Genomic DNA, 17,564 nt, shown 5'->3' with positions numbered 1-17,564 from the left:
CTCTTGTCTGCCATTAACGGACCATCCAGCTTCTCTCATTTGCAAGGCAGTTTACCAAAGATAGGCATATAGCCTTTGAATTCAGAATAGAAAAGTTAATAGAGCATAGGGATACAGACCCATAATCCTTGGCTTCATTATGACCTATGTTAACCAATTTGCTAACTGGTTAGTTGACGTGAAGAAATTGGTTGTTTTTCAATAAGAGATAGAATACTCTGTCATTCACTTTAACAGCCTGTATATTTTCATAATGTAATTGTTGAGGGCAGACAAATGGTTCTTCCGTAGACTGCCATTCTCTGTCCTTGGAGTGTATTTCAAGAGTTCTTGCAAACTAGAAAACAAGTAAAAAACATAAAAATAGAATACCAACATTATTTTTTTGGTGATGAATGAAAGCAGACTATTCCTAAAGACTTTGTTGGGATGAAGGGAGTAGCTTACATTCTATATCATCCAGGAAGACTTACTTCCTGTCAGTTGCCTTTAAATATCTTTGTTCATTCTCAGACTTTCCTATTTCTCATTAAGCTACTACATCTCTACCTCTTCTTGACCTTCTTTCCCCCAAACAACTTGCCGTCTCAGCCTCTTCAGACTCCTCACTGCTTTTCCTTCATGCCTGCTCTACAAATTCTTCATAGTTTTTCCAGGTAAAATTCTTATCCTTCTATAAAATTCTTTAAATTCCTTCCCAGCAAGATCAAAGTTAGCCTAAACCAAGACTAAGAAAAGCATATCTTTGAGGAGATGCAGCTCATCTTGCAATAATAAACTGGCATTAAATTGAGATTTCCATTTTCATGACTGTTGCCAAACTTTATGTTATTTGGTTTGTTTAGCATGTGCAGCAAATGTTGTGATCAAGTTATTATTAACTATTCAATATTGTGAGTCTATCTGGGAATAAGAAAAATAATATGGACAAATTTAATTCATATTTTTGTGCGTTTTAAAGTATTATATATATTCACTTGTTTCATGTATAAAAATTTGATTTTATACAAAAATATGTTAAGATGGGATTAATTTTTAAAAGAATGATTCAGCACTTCCCTGGTGGCGCAGTGGTTGAGAGTCCGCCTGCCGATGCAGGGGACACGGGTTCGTGCCCCGGTCTGGGAGGATTCCACATGCCGCGGAGTGGCTGGGCCCATGAGCCATGGCCGCTGGGCCTGCACGTCCAGAGCCTGTGCTCCGCAACGGGAGAGGCCACAACAGTGAGAGGCCTGCGTACCACAAAAAAAAAAAAAAAAAAAAAAGAATGATTCAAACTGGGATTCCATTGAATGAAATATTTCAGTTTTACATATAAAGAATGAAGTTTGATTTATAAAATTTAGTATATGCAAGACTTTTCCAGGCATATCAATATGAGTTACATGTATGTGATGAAATTCAGGCTAATTAGGGAAAATACCTCTCTCGGTTAATGGTAAGAGATGATAACAAGATATTTGAAAAGCAGTACTACTATGGATTCTATGATAGTACCTGATACTATCTTTGATATAGTTAATAACGAAACTAGAGTTTTTTCTTACCCCTTCTTTGCAGTATCACAGCCTCTATCTCTTTTACCCACTCCACTTTTATCATGATGTGGAAAGGGTTGTTACTGTGATTCCCATAATCTTGGAGGCAGGGAGAATTTACTTATCCACCTGACCGCTTTCCTGGACTTTGATGCTTGAAACACTCCTGTCTTCTTCAAATACTTAGAAAATTGCAGTAATGGTACTTCAGTCCTCATCTTCCCTAAGGTTTCCTTTGTCCCCTTAATATATATCTGGTGGGGCTTCCCTGGTGGCGCAGTGGTTGAGAGTCCGCCTGCCGATGCAGGGGACGCAGGTTCGTGCCCCGGTCCGGGAAGATCCCACATGCCACGGAGCGGCTGGGCCCGTGAGCCATGGCCGCTGAGCCTGTGCGTCCGGAGCCCGTGCTCCGCAACGGGAGAGGCCACAACACTGAGAGGCCCGTGTACCGCAAAAAAAAAAAAAAAAAAAAAAAAAAAAAAAAATATATATATATATATATATATATATATATATATATATACATCTGGCGTATTTAAGATCTCTTTGGGGACTTCCTGCTGGTGCAGTGGTTAAGAATCCGCCTGCCAATGCAGGGGACATGGGTTCGAGCCCTGGTCCGGGAAGATCCCACACGCTGCGGAGCAACTAAGCCCGTGTGCCACAACTACTGAGCCTGGGCTCTAGAGCCGCGAGCCACAAATACTGAAGCCCACGCACCCTAGAGCCCGTGCGTCGCAACTACTGAACCCACGTGCCGCAACTTCTGAAACCTGCATGCTCTAGGGCCCATGCTCCGCAACAAGAGAAGCCACCGCAATGAGAAGCCCGCGCACCACCACGAAGAGCAGTCCCCACTCCCCACAACTAGAGAAAGCCCGCGTGCAGCAACGAAGACCCAACGCAGCCAAAAAATAAATTAAATTTAAGAAAAAAGAAAAAAACGATCTCTGTTTTTTTCTTTTCCCTTTGAACACTTTAACCACAGCACCTCAGTGTTTAACTGAACATAGGTACTGTCCATAGATTCAAATTTCATTTTGTGTGTATATGTGTGTATATGTGTGTGTGTTCCGGCAGCTTTCTAAGCAAAGCTCATGAATTTGCATTCTCCATAGGTCCAATTTGTTACTGGTCTCTCTATTCCTGTGTCCTAGGAGGCTGTGTTAGGAATTAGTACATACGTTTATCTCATTTCCCCAAACCTAATGTATGACCTTACTCTGTTAGCTGACTCAGGTTCTGTTCATGGCATGATAGGTGCATGGTAGTACTAGTGACAACTCTATTCCCCATGTGTTCTGACTCATTAACTGTGTGAGAGGAAAATGCTCAGCCACTCCAAGGAAGTCAGGCTGAATCAGTCTGGCAAAATGGATGTTGAATGTAGAAGAGGGAGAACCATAGAGCAGTTTGACCTCATAGTGCACATTGTCCCCCACCTGCCAGGTACATAGACAGTCATTATACTAGAATTGGACATAAATAACAATTTTCTTCCCTTCTGGGGAGGAAGGAGCAAAGGTAAATGCAATGTTAAAGTTCCTGATTCTTCTATGCCAGGGTTTTTCAGTCTTAGCACTATTGTCATTTTGGGTCAGATAATTTTTGTTGTGGGCGCTGTCCTGTGCATTTTAGAAGGTTCAGCAGCATCTCTGGCCTCTACCCACTAGATTCTAGTAGCACTTCCCACCCAAAATTGTGACAACCAAAAATATCTCCAAACATTGCTAAATGTTCCCTGGAAGATACTGTAGGTCCCAGCTGAGAACTGTTGTCCTGCACTAATGCACTTTTGATTATATGATGAGGACAAGTTCTTAGAAGATTGATTGCGTTCTATGTGCAATTTGATTATTTTGGCAACTCTAGAAAGCTGGTACCAATTTACATTCCTGACAATGGTGTGGGATATTGCATATTTCCTTAGACCCTCAGCAGTGCTGTATTTTGTCAGTCTTTTTAATCTTTTACCTGTCTGATAGATGAGAAATTACTTTGCCTTAATTTTAATTTAATTCAAACAATTAATTAGGTTGGATGTTCTTTTCATTTTTATTGTCCAGTTGAAGATCATCTTATATGCATTGTTTATTTTTGTTCTTTGCCCTTCTTTGGGGGGATGTTAACTTGGTCATTTGTGGGATTATGAAATTGTTTTCACTGTTAGGAATTTTTCACTGTTTCATGGTTAAAAATTATCACTTTTTCTTTATAGCTTCCAGCTTAAATTTATAACTAGCTTTATGTCCATGTCTTTCCTAGTAGATTGAATTTATTGAGATGTCATATATAAGATACTCAATATATTTTTAGACTAAATTTAATGTAGAGGAGCCTTGGTACTTCTCCAAGGAAAGAGTGAAATGTATATGTGTATGTGAGTGTTAGTGTGTGCATGAATGTGTGTATATATGTCTGTGCATGTTTACATGGGCACCGAAAAAAAGAAGGCTAAAAAACTGAGCTGTAGGTATGTCTGCATTTGCCAGGCATTGGAAGGATATTGAGAAGAAGTTGATGGCAGGCAATAGAGTATAGTTTCTTGGAATGCACCTGAAAGCTCAAAGAGAATATTGCTCTTAGAACTGGCAGAAGGTTCACTGTAAATATCCCTAGCCATATTCTAGAAGGTCAGACAAGAGATAAGGGTTCAGAGGGTTAAAAGGAGTTAGAGATGACAATTCAGAACAGTGATATAGTAAGGGTGTAGCTTAAACTTCATAGTGGGGTCTAAGTAACATAGAATTTGGGAGATGTAGGTGTAGGTTGGTGGGAGAGCCCAGCTTATATGGATTATCAATTAAACTTTCTTACTTTTTCCATTTTTATCGGGGAATTTTTGTTCTTCAGTGTTCCTAGATATCATCTTATTTTCCTTTTCTAGGCTCTGGATCTTTTTCTTTGAAAGGATCTTTGCCGTCTTCCTTAAGAGCAAAGAAAGAGATAAGAAGTATACGTTCAGAGCAGAAACTCACAAAATATGGTCTGTGGACTCTTGGGGTTCTGCTTGGGCTGCCATAACAGAATACCGTAGACTTTGTGGCTTAAACATGCACTTGAAAAGAATATGTATTCTGCAGTTTTGGGGCATAGTGTTCTAAAAATGTCAGTTAGGTCCAGGTGGTTGATAGTACTGTTCAAATTTTCTAGGTCTTTATTGATTTTTTTTTTCAGAGGGGTCTGCTTCTATCAGTTGATGAGAGGGGGGTGTTAAACTCTCCAACTATAGTGTGTGTTTGTTTTTCTCCATTTAATTCAGTCATTTTTTGCCTCTTTTATCTTCAAGCTTTGTCATTAGAGGCTATGATAGATAATAGGAGACCTTGACTGCTAGGTAACAAGAGTGCAAATTCTTTATGGAAACTGTGGAAAAGCCCTGTTGAGTGGTGACTAGGGGTGTGACATTGTGAACATGGAGCTGTGGGGAATTGTTTAGCAGGATGCGCTGTGTAGGCAGACCAGGGGCAGAGGTTAGATATGCTGCTAAATTGCCTCACACTTGGATTGCTAACAGTATGGAGTATAATGATGTTATTAATGGATTGAATATAGGAAATGCAAGAAGGAGAGCTGAGTTAAACAGTTCTAAGAAACTAAGTAACTGGCAAAATACTAGTATGGTTGCTAATGATAGCAGTGTACTTAGTAGTGACTTTGAGGGATAGTGATGAGCAATTTCTTTTTGGCCCATTAATTTGGGCTGTTGCCTGGATATACAAATATAGGCATCATATAGGTGATAATGAGAAGTTCAAGATTAGTGAAAGAGGATGAGGTTCTTTCTGCTACGTTTTTATTATACACATACTACGAAATCATTTCTGAAATAATTTTGGGATTAAGTTTTTCTTATTTGTGGCCTCAGCTCGGATGTTACCTTCACATATAAACTCTCCTTACTCACTCAATCTAAAGTAGCTCCCCTAGTAACTCTCTCCCTCAAGTTATCCAGTTTTATTTACTGATCTCTTCCTCCCATTTGAATGTGAGCTTTGAAGAGTAGGAACTTCATCTCTCTTGTTCAGTGCTGTACCCCAGCAGCTGGTACAGTGCTTACCACGTATTGGGCTCTTAAATATTTGAGGATGGAATGACTTTTGTCTGTTACAAAAGAAATAATGTGTACTGAGTAAAAGAAATAAAAAGAAATGTTTTACTATTTGGTTTTAAAAATACCTTGCAAATGTTTATTACCAGTTTTTTTTAAGTCATAACGCTAGGCCTTTGGTTATTGTCCACTCCCTCACCTCAAGATATGTCATGTTACGATGGAAAGTTCTAGTTAAATGTAACCATAGATTTGCATACCTCATTACATGATTATAACTTTGTATTCCAAAAAATGGAATTTATTAAAACCTCTTAGCACATATCTTGGTCACGTCTCTATTTTAAAAGATAATATGTAATTTAGAAAGATCATAAAAAAGAAAGAGAAATAATCTAGATAGAAATAGTTTTATCAATTAACTTTAGTGAGTATCTATCCTTGGCTACCCTTGAGACGTACAAAGAGGTAGTAAAACCATCTTTGTCAGTTGACAGTGTGGAGGGGTAGATAGTGCACATAGAAAAATGTGTAATGCAGATATTCATCTGGTAACATATGTACCAATTTTAACTGTTACTAAAAATGATCTAACCTTTGCTTTGTTTTAGGCCTTAGTAAATGCTATTTTCTAATACATATAAATCACGTATTGGGAATTAAAATCCGATCTGAGCACCTTGCTATAATGTTTTAGACATTTAAAATAGCTTAGTTTTGGAAATTCCCTGGCGGTCCAGTGGTTAGGATTCTGGGCTTTCACTGCCAGGGGCTGGGTTTGATCCCTGGACGGGGAACTAAGATCCTGCAAGCCGCACGGTGCACCAAAAAAAAAAAAAAAAAACCTACAGTAGCTTAGTTTTGATAGTCCTCGACAACTGCCTTCCAATTTAGTAGAGTTGCTCTTTAGGAAAGAACTAAACTCTTGTAGTTGAGGTGTTACGTTTCATTTTTAGCTCTTTTGAGTGTGGACTCTCTCCAGCACCCTGGTGTTTTCTCTTGCCTTGTGGCAAAAACAGAGAGGTAAATTATATTGCAGAATGAAGCCCAGAAATAGGCGTTCCCTGATTAGTAGAGACTAATCTAGTAGTTTTACTACTTTCAGTGTTCTTTCCTCCCTGTATTCTCACCTCCAAACTTTTGCCTAATCCCTTATATTAATAATCTAGTATACCTCTCCCCATACCTCTGATACTCCTCTTGGATTTGTTTAGAACGACTTGTAATGTCCTTTGACCAGTTTAATGATCCTCATTCTCTTTAAGTTTTTAACTGCACTACCATTCTTGAATTAGAACAGGTTCATTAATTCCACAAATTAACCTTTTAAAAGATTAATATTTGTATACCTACTGTGTATACCTACTGTGTGCCAGTTAAAAAATATACACCTGGGGTCTTACAGTATAGTGAGGGAGACAGGTGGTAAACACAGTCACACAAACAAATATGTAAATAAAAACTGAAAAATGCTAAGAAGAAAAAGTAGAAAGTGCTATGAAAGTGTCATGGAGGGCTGATTTTGATTATGGGCTAAGAGAAGTAGAATTTTAGTTAAAGCTTGAACAATGAATAGGAACTGAACAGGTGAAGAAGGTAGGAGGGATTATTCACAGCAGAGAATATACTGTAGTGAAGACCTTGGAGTGGGGAAAAAAGATTGGGGAATAGAGAAGAACCGAGGATGGATCAGTGTGGCTAAAGTGCAGTGTGCTATGAGGAGAGGTGGCTATGTCATGAGTTTTGGATTTTGTTATATGTGAGATAAAACTTCATGGAAGGAGTGTAAGCAGGAATAGGGTATCGGATTTGTATGTCTGTGGATTGATGATTTATTTTTGAAATAGACTAGATGGGGCTTGGTGATTAACATATTATAGGTTGTGAGAGTGGAAAAGATTTCAAGGGTGACATCTGAGTTTCTGGTAGCAGCAGTTGGGTGGGTGTGAGGTGCCTTTTTTTTTTTTTTTTTTTTGGTGTGGGGGATAGGGAAGAGTCAAGGAAAAGGAAAATGGAGTTTAGTTTGGAACTCCTTAATAAATAGGCAGATGCTTGCAGGAATGGAGCTTAGAGTAGAACATTAAAAATAATAGAAGCATTCTTTGGAGAATACCTTGTCTCCAAAATAGATGTGTTTATACTATATCCAGAATTATTAGTATTAAAATCCACTAGTCTAGGCTTTTCAGTGTTTATCTCTTCAATGTAAAAGTAAAAGTAGATGTACGAGTCATTAATATTTTAGATTCAGTAGTTGATATGCAGGCAGTTAAACACACAGTTTTGATTTTAAGGTTATAATCTGCCTTTTTTTTTAAAAGGGGAGCAAGAAATAGAAATTAAGATACAACAAAGTATTCAGGACTTGGCTTCTTACTGTACTTTAAAAAAATGATTTTTTTAATCTTTAAAACTTAGAATGTAAGTATTAATATCTCCGTAGAAGCAGAATGAGAGTTAAAAACAAAAGCCATATGAAGGTACATACAATTTCCTGAATAGGTATTACTGAAACGAATAATTAAAGAAATGCATGATACCTTGGTCTGGCAAAAACTAAGGGAAAATATGATGGCTGCCATCATTTATTAGAAAGGGGGCTGCTGAGTTGAACAGATATTAAACTTGGTTGGCTATGGTCTATTTATTAATCAAACACTTCACAGTGTTTACCATGTACCACACTGTCCTAAATAACTTAAATATATTAAATGTTTAATCTCCTAACAACTCTTGAGTAGGTACAAGTATTATCCTGCTTTTTGTAGTTGAGGAAACTGATGCATGGAGAGGTTAAGGTCAGAAAGTTGGTAATGGAGTTGGGCTCCGCAGTCCATACTTTAAACTATAATGCATTACTACCTGGGTTGTAAGAAGGGAATGTGGTTGGCTTTAGGCAGATGAGGATAGCTAAAGCTCAGTTAATTTATTTCACTAGTGTGAGGTTTTACTGTATCAATATACTAGAGTTTACTAATCCATGCTATTATTGATGGTCATCTAGGTTGTTCCTGTTTTTTGCTCTTAGACACATTGCTAACATGAACAGTTTTCTTCATATCTCTTGTTGCACATGTGCATGAAGAATTTTCTTGGGGTCATGGTTCTCTTTAGTGCTGCTTCATGGTAGAATTCTTGCCACTTACCAAGATCTGTTTCCCAGCTAGTGTCCCTTTGGAACTCTTGCTCTTACCATAGAGCAACATTTTTCATATCTTTCCAACATAATACAATTTTATCTTCTAACAACACCCATGAATTTACCCAGATTTTTAAGACACCCCAAAAATTGTGTGAAGAAATAAGTATTTTTCTGGAGAGAGATTGCAAGGTTTTCATGAAAGCATTTTGTAATCATAAGAACAATGAAGTCAGCCTTCTAAAAATTAAAGATTAACAAGGAAAATTAAGTAAATATTGTCATTCTATTAAAAAAATTCTGTCTTTAAAGTCTTCATTTTCTTCTAGGCCTCCTCTTCATAGATAGTGTTAATAAGAAAAAGCAACTACATACTATAGAGAAGTCAAATAAATAAACTATATACATATTAAAAAAAATTTTTAACACTAGTAGGGATGGCTTGATTTCAAATTTTATTTAGATCATTTTTGTCTTTGATTTGGAGAGTCTGACTCTTGTGTCATCACTAATAGGAAAGTAAGTAGCATTTTTTTCTTCATTCTTTCCAAAATCTTTCAGTCTTCCAAGGTAAAAAGACTTTATTTCTTCATACAATTTTTTTTTTTTTTTTTTGCTGTACGCGGGCCTCTCACTGCTGTGGCCTCTCCCGTTGCGGAGCACAGGCTCCGGACACACAGGCTCCGCGGCCATGGCTCGCGGGCCCAGCCGCTCCGCGGCATGTGGGATCTTCCGGGATAGGGGCACGAACCCGTGTCCCCTGCATCGGCAGGCGGACTCTCAACCACTGCGCCACCAGGGAAGCCCTTCATACAATTTTTTAAGTGCCTTTTTCTTTCTTTCTTAAAGTTTCTTTGGGGTAGAATTAATAAGAAAACAGATGTTACTATAGAATCTTAAGTCCACTTAACCAAAATAATTTATAATTACCACTAATGTTAATGGTTTATTTATGACAACCTACTATAGGATGACAGCAGAGCTAAACTAAGCTATTAATCCCAGCACACTGGGCATTTTGGCTAACATTATCCCTTTCTCTCCTCATCAAAAAGTATATCATAAAGAAGAAAAGTTAAAGTAACTTTATAATAAAGATAACCTTCAATCTGTGCTAATTTTATTAAAGTAATTAATTTATAAATGTTGTAATTTTAACTGTTATTAGTAACAAGTTCCTTTCATCACACTTTACAGTTAATATATGTGGGAGAGAAAATCTACTGCCCTTAGAGGTTTGAGAGTTTCTTTTATTTCCTTACAGAAAAGAGAACATTAGACCACAGCTTCTTTTGACACTCAGCAACTGTTACCTATGAGATAATGGAAGATGGATTGTTTTTTTCCTGCTTTCCCAAAGTCACAGTCCGTGATATCAGCTACCAATAGGTGTATGGAGAAGTGTTCCGTTGGTCTAAAGCTGACTCTTTTTCTGAGCTTTCCTGATTAACTGTTACATAGGACTTGCTGCCTATCGTTAATTCTGTTTCTGGAAGATAATTCTTGATATTATTGAGTAATTTCAATTGCTAATTGGTTCTTGAGGATGTCAGGATGGTGGATTTTAAAATTCTCAAAAAGATTAAGGCGTTAATAACATACTTGAAACAAAACCTTAAAAAGATTACAAAATAACAGGAAGATTAAAAATAAACAAATAAAATATTAAAAATAGTATCATAGTATTTGATTCCAAATAAATTAATAGGTTGAGCACACATTTAATATTGTTCCCACCCCAAACCATAGTTTAAACAACAACCAAAATAAAGTCAACAAGGGTTGTTGTTGTTTTTTTTAGTCATAAATCAAGAGATGTAGGGAAATGGGAGAAAATACAGCAAAATTTTCGAGGCGGGAAAACAGCTAGAATAGTGAACAATCTTATTAAACCTAAGAAAACTATGTTTTAAGTGGAGAAAGCTAAGGACCAATTGAATTTGTACTGGTGACTCTTCAAAGGGCCCAGGCAGTGGTAGTATTGTGTACTTCTGGAAGTGGAGGCGAAGAAGGGAAGGGGATTAAAATAAGGAGGATTATTTAAAAGCTAAGAAACAGATGCCTGGGTCTCGTCTATTCTTTGCCACTGTACTACTGCACTGCTCCCATCTTGACAGATGGAAGACTTGAAGTTTATTCTCTCGCTTAAAACAGAGGACTAGTGAACACCAGGCACACTGAAGGGGGGGGGGTGGGGATTAGATGAGCACTGGCATTTTGAATGCTGAGAACCCTTGCTCTCATCTCCATTACTGGCTTCCCAAACTGAGTCCTTTATCCTCCAGGCAGGAAACAGGAAGAATCTTCTGTGAAGAATCTGACCATCCCAAGAAGAAAAACCTAAAGTCAAAAAGGAACTGTACTCTAGTTGGTAAAATTGTTTCTTACAGGGGTACAGGTTAACAATTCTGAAACTATTTTATATGTATACAGGTATTGAACAAATAAGTAAATAAGTGGTAGATAATGGGAACCAGGTTTCTCATATCAGTATTTGTGCCCTAATAGAGGGCCTGGCCAGATTGCCCTATAGTGAATGTTACAGTCAGTAGCCCCATGTACATGATTAGAGCTTTCAGTAAACTTCTTATATCCAAACAACTAAATAAATACCATCAGGCATCTAAGGAAAGCATCTACTATGACTAGCAGGAATGAAAATAAACAAATAGAAAATACAAACAACTTGGAGAAAATAGACTATGCAGCCAAGAAAATTTTATTTATATGCACACATATATGTACACATCCAGCTGTATGGTATATATGCATATACCATATATACACGTACATACATATCATATATGTGTGTATAAAACAGCTGCAGAAAGTTGGGATGCTACATCTGTAAAGCAGAAATAGGGTATTTTAGAAAGAACATTCAGAGAATGAAGAATTCTTATAAATTAAGAATATATAGCAGAAAAAAAAACTCAATAGAGGTTTGGGTAATGAGTTGAGGAAATTTTTTTAGAAAGTAAAGCAAAGAGGCAAAGAAATGATAAACAAATTATAAAAGAAAATAAAAAGAAGGGTCCAGGAGGGTCAACTTTCTATTATTAGGAGTTCCAAAGAGAGAACAGAATAAATGAAGGGAAAGAAAAGAATAAATAGTATAATCCAAGAAAATTTCCCAGAACTGAGACAAAGTACCTATTGAGTACCCAGTATAATGGATGAAAAGAGACTAACACCAGTTGAAATAATAAGATATCCAAATAGCCAGCTGTGATGCTCAGTCTCTATAATATTCAGGGAAATGCAAATTGAAATGAGATCCCATTTTCATCTGTTAGACTGGTTAAAAAGTAAAGTCTGACAATATCAAGTGTTGGAAAGAATATGGGTGAAAATGGTTGTCTTACACACTGCTAGTGGGAATGTGAAACAATCATTTGGGCAATCAGTTTGACAAGTGGTGAGCAGAGAAGAAGATATGCAAATACTACAACTCAGAAATTCCATTTCTGAATATTACCATTAGAAATTCTTGCACATGTGCATATGAAAATATGAAAGAGAAGCCATGTACAAGAACACTCATTGAGGCATTGTTTGTAATAATGAAAATTTAGGCAACTTAAATACATGAATGACTGGGCTGAGATGTGGTATATTCACATGTACATATGAATGAAACACACACACACCTCAGCAGGGATAGAGCTCCAGAACAATATAATACATGAAATCAGCAAAATGCAGAATATGTACAGTTTAAACATGTATATTTTAAAGCATAAAATATCAGTGTACATTGTTTATGGATATAAAAAAATTGACCAGAGGATATATACTAAATTCATGATGATGGTTATCTCTACCAAAAGGTGGGGGAGTGAAAAGAGTGGACTTTGTGTGAGTGTGGGGCCTTTTGATTTATTGGTAATACTTCATTTCTTTAAAAAGAAAATAAATATATCAAAAATGTTTACTGTTACTACTTATGGGTAGTAGATCCGTAGATACTCCTTTGTCCTGTTTCTCTATATATTTTAAAATTCTGGCCCTGTACCTCTGCCTAACTCCAAAATAACAAAGGAGGAATGTTTTATAGATTTCCTTTTTTACTCTTTCTATGTGTTAAGTGCTATAGGTACTTTTCTTTCACCTTGCTTCCTCATCTGATTCTTAAATCAGATTGAATATAAGAGGTTAATAAACTGAATAATTTAATAAATTAAATTAAAGGAATTGAGGTGCTGCATTAGCCAGTGTTTGTGCCAGAACTGGAAGCAGATAATGAGGACAGAAAGGCCTTACCCATGAGGAGAGAATTGGAACAAGTAATGGGAAGCCTCCAGGCGTGAGGATCTCTTAGGAGTTTGTACCATCCGTATCAGGCCTCCTGCTTTGGGTTCCTGGAGGTGAGGGGGTGTGAGAAACGACTTAAAATACTGAGCTCTGGATAGCACAGATAATACATAATAAATACTAGGAGATATATTTTAAGAATAGTGAGCTTACTGATCTCATAATGCCAAACATCAGATCATCAGCACTGCTCTTTTTCTCCCTATTTCTTCATATTCCTCCTGTCTTCTTTGGTTCTCTGTGTATCACCTGTCTCTTGATTTCCATATGTTTCACTTCTCATTGTCTACATATCTTTTTGGAGTATGGATTTATCTTGTGCTTTTCTATCTTCATGCAGTCCCTGAGTGACTATGCTCAGCCTCCCCCTCAGCATCATTCCTGTATTCCCGTTTGGCCTTGAATCATCAGGACCCTAAATCATTAGCAGGATCCATCTGGTTTCAGTTACTGCCTGACTTTGAAAAAGTACCTGTAAAAACTCTTAGGTTTTATAGAAGAGAGTGGCATTATTTCACAAAGATTATACCTGTAGCCTTAACTACACAAATGATTTTTGAGGAGTGCTCTTCCTTGAAAGTCAGAAAATGACAGAACCTGGGTTTGTGGTTGACTAAATGAACAATGCCATCTTTGCCATAGTCAGTTACTACTTACCAATTCTTAAGCAAATTTACCTAGGAAAAAATTCAAAGATACAGTGCTTCACAGATGAAAACACAAAGTATTAATTAGGAGGAATCTTATCACCCAAGAAATGTTTTAGGGACTTAAGTTGATTACAAATGCAAATAAACTAGATATTATACAGTGAGAACAACCCAACTAAATATAATGTAAGTTGGGCTAACCTAACTATAAATTCCTTTCTTTAATAGTTTAAACTATGTCATTATGAAGAGCTAGTCCAAGTTTTTTTGAGTTTTTGAATTGTGGGTTTAAATCAAGGAAAAAGGGAAAGAAAATCTTGAAAATACAAAAAGCACTCTGTTTAATTTAGAGGGACTATAATAGGTAAGCACTTTTGGATCCAGGTCATAGGATCATCCAATTTTCTAACATTAGATAGACATGCCACTTTAATGCAGAATTCAGCATTGGAGGGAATCATGATGTAGAGAAAACATAGTCTTTATTTAAAAAGCAAAAGCCTAAAACAAGCATCAGAAAGCCCACATTATAAATATATTATAAAATAAAATAAAAATAGATTTATATTCATTGATTGTAAAATGCACTAGATATGTAAAAAGTAAACCACTAATTTTATTTTTGAGTATTATATGAATTAATTTGGGGGAGAATTTACATCTTAATGCTATTGAGTCTCAGTGAACCCATGAAAATATTTAGTCACTCTTTTTTTTTAGTCTTTTTTAATTTCAGAAATGTTTTATAATTTTAAGTGTATAGGTCTTACCTATATTTTGTTAAATTAATTCCTAAGTATTTTATGCTTTTTGATGCTATTATAAATTGTTTTGCACTTCTAATTGTTTACTGTGGTTATATAGAAACACAATTGATTTTTGTATACTCACCTTGTGTTTTACAGCTTTGTCAAATCACTTATTAATTCTAGTAATCATTTTTCAGATTCCTTAGAATTATGTACCACTATTTTTTAATTGAATAAAGACAGTTTTAGTTCTTCCTTTCTAAGCTTCCTTCTATTTGTTTTTCTTGACTTATTGCACTGATTAGGACCTCCAGTACATCTATTACAATAATGAAGAGAAGTGGTTAGAGTGAACATTCTTGCCTTGTTCCCAATATTAGGAGAACTCCCAATATTTCACCATTGTACAGAATACTAGCTGTAGGTTTTTCATTGATCCTCCGTATCAGATTGAAGGAGTTACCTTTAATTTTTAGCTTGCTGAGAATTTTATCATGAATGGGTGCTGAATTTTGTCAGATGTTTTTCTGTTCCTACTGAGATATTTATATGCTTTTTATTCTGTTAATGGTGTATCATCCTTATATATTGCTGAATTTAATTTGCTATTTTGTGTCTACATTCATGAGACTGATTTTCTTTTCTAGTAATATCTTTGGCAAGTTTGGTATTAGGGTTTTGCTGGCCTAGTAAAACAGTTGGCCTAGTAAAACAATTGGGGTGTATCTGCCTTTTATTTTCTGGAAAGTGTGCACAATTGTTATTATTACTTCTTTAAATGTTTCATAGAACCCACCAGTGAAGCCATCTAGGCCTGGAGTATTGTTTTGTTTTAATTACAAATTAATTTCTTTAGTAGATAGCATTCTGTTCGTTTTTGTGGTTTTTTTTTTTTTTTTTTTTTTTTTGGCTGTACGCGGGCCTCTCAGTGCTGTGGCCTCTCCCGTTGCGGAGCGCAGGCTCCGGACGCACAGGCTCCGCGGCCATGGCTCGCAGGCCCAGCCGCTCCGCGGCATGCGGGATCTTCCGGGACCGGGGCACGAACCCGCGTCCCCTGCATCGGCAGGCGGACTCTCAACCACTGCGCCACCAGGGAAGCCCTAGTGGTTTTAATAATTTATATTTTTCACTTCATCGCAGTCACTGAATTGATTTGCTTTATGTGGTTTAGAACGTTATATTTGTAGGACGTGAAGTGATAGCTGTCCATTTCTGACATCGGTAATTTGTGTTGTCTCTCATTTTTCTTGATCATTCTTGCTCAAGTGTTAATAATTTTTTTATCTTTTCAAAAAGTCAACTTTTGATTTTAATTTTTTTCAGTTGTCCAGTCTTCATACTGGGTATTGTTTTGACTTCAAGTTCACCGATTTGTTTTTGTGCCATCTCAAATCTTCTTTTAAGCTTGTCCAGTGAATTTTAAAATTTCCATGTTGAACTAGTTCTTGAATTTTCATTTACTTCTATTTTATAGTTTCCATTTGCTACAAGTATTTCTCATCTGTTCACTTATTATAACATCCTGATCATACTCATAATAACTGCTTTAACATCATTATCAGTTAATTTCAACTAATCATCTTATGGTTTCTATTGACCCCCCCTTTTTTTTTCCGGTACGCGGGCCTCTCACTGTTGTGGCCTCTCCCGTTGCGGAGCACAGGCTCCGGATGCGCAGGCTCAGCGGCCATGGCTCACGGGCCCAGCTGCTCCGTGGCATGTGGGATCTTCCCGGACCGGGGCACGAACCCGTGTCCCCTGCATTGGCAGGCGGACTCTCAACCGCTGTGCCACCAGGGAAGCCCGACCCCCCCTTTTTTTTTCCTGATCTTGAGTTACAATTTCTGGCTTCTTTGCATGTTTAGTAATTTTTTATTGTATACTGGGTATTGTAGATAATATTGTGGAGTATCTTTTTCTAAAGAGTTTTGATTTTTGTTCTAGTAGACAACTAAATTACTGGCTGGTAAATATACACTTACTGTACAACCCAGTTGCATTTATGGGTGTCTGTTTGTTTATTTACTTATTTATTTGGTTGCATTGGCTCTTAGTTGTGGCACACAGGCTTTCTGATCGTGGCACTCGGGCTCCAGAGTGCGCAGGCTCAGTAGTTGCAGTGCACGGGCTTAGTTGCCCCGCAGCATGTGGGATCTTAGTTCCCTGACCAAGGATCAAATCCGTGTCCCCTGAATAGGAAGGCGGGTTCTTTACCACTGGACCACCAGGGAAGTCCCCATTTTTGGGTGTTTATCCTAGAGAAATGAAAACTTATATTCACACAGAAACCTGTACACAAATATTTATAGCAGCTTTATTCATAATAGCCCCAAATTGAAAACAACCCAAATGTACTTCAACAGGGAATGGTGAAAAAGAAACTGTGGTACCTTCAAACCATGGAGCAATAAAAAGCAACAAACTGTTTGTATATGCAACATGTTGGATGGATCTCAAGGGCATTATACTAAGTGAAAAAAGCCCATACAAAATGTTTCCATACTATTTGATTCAATCTTTGTAATATTCTCCAAGTGACAAAATTATAAAAATAGAGGGCAGATAAGTAGTTGCTAGGAGTTAAGAAAAAGGGAGTGAGGAGGGCTTCCCTGGTGGCACAGTGGTTGAGAGTCCGCCTCCCGATGCAGGGGACACAGGTTCGTGCCCCGGTCCGGGAAGATCCCACATGCCGCAGAGCGCCTGGGCCCGTGAGCCATGGCTGCTGAACCTGCGCGTCCGGAGCCTGTGCTCCGCAACGGGAGAGGCCACAACAGTGAGAGGCCTGCGTACCACAAAAAAAAAAAAAAAAAAAAAGGGAGTGAGGCATGTGTGATTATAAACAGCAAAAGGGAATCTGATTTGTGATATGGTTATATAGGGGTACTTGGATCAACCAGGGATTTGAGGAGAATTTGCATATGCAGAATTAAGTCCCCCACCCCCTTACTGTACTACCCTTCCTACCATGATTTTCTCCTCCTATTATCTAGCATTCTGTCAGCTCTGAACTACATTCTCTAATGCCTCAAGCCAGTGAGACAGTGGTTTTCTCCCTTAGGTCTAGCCTCCCAGTAGTACTTAAGGGGTATACTGGGAAGAGTTCTCTTAAGGGAAAGTCTTATA

The 17,564-nt window shown here is 37.4% G+C and overlaps 1 protein-coding gene across 11 annotated transcripts in view; it reads left to right on the top strand.

Annotated features, from left to right (window-relative positions):
- The window catches only part of NCOA1 (nuclear receptor coactivator 1), a 264,180-nt gene that overhangs the window by 131,420 nt on the left and 115,196 nt on the right, over positions 1-17,564 (top strand). The gene's annotated exons all lie outside the window — the stretch shown is intronic.

Source organism: Mesoplodon bidens (assembly GCF_964165515.1).
Source record: "Mesoplodon bidens genome assembly, chromosome: 14".
Classification (NCBI taxonomy): Eukaryota; Metazoa; Chordata; class Mammalia; order Artiodactyla; family Ziphiidae; genus Mesoplodon; species Mesoplodon bidens.
This window is presented reverse-complemented; position numbering and strand designations above follow the sequence as displayed.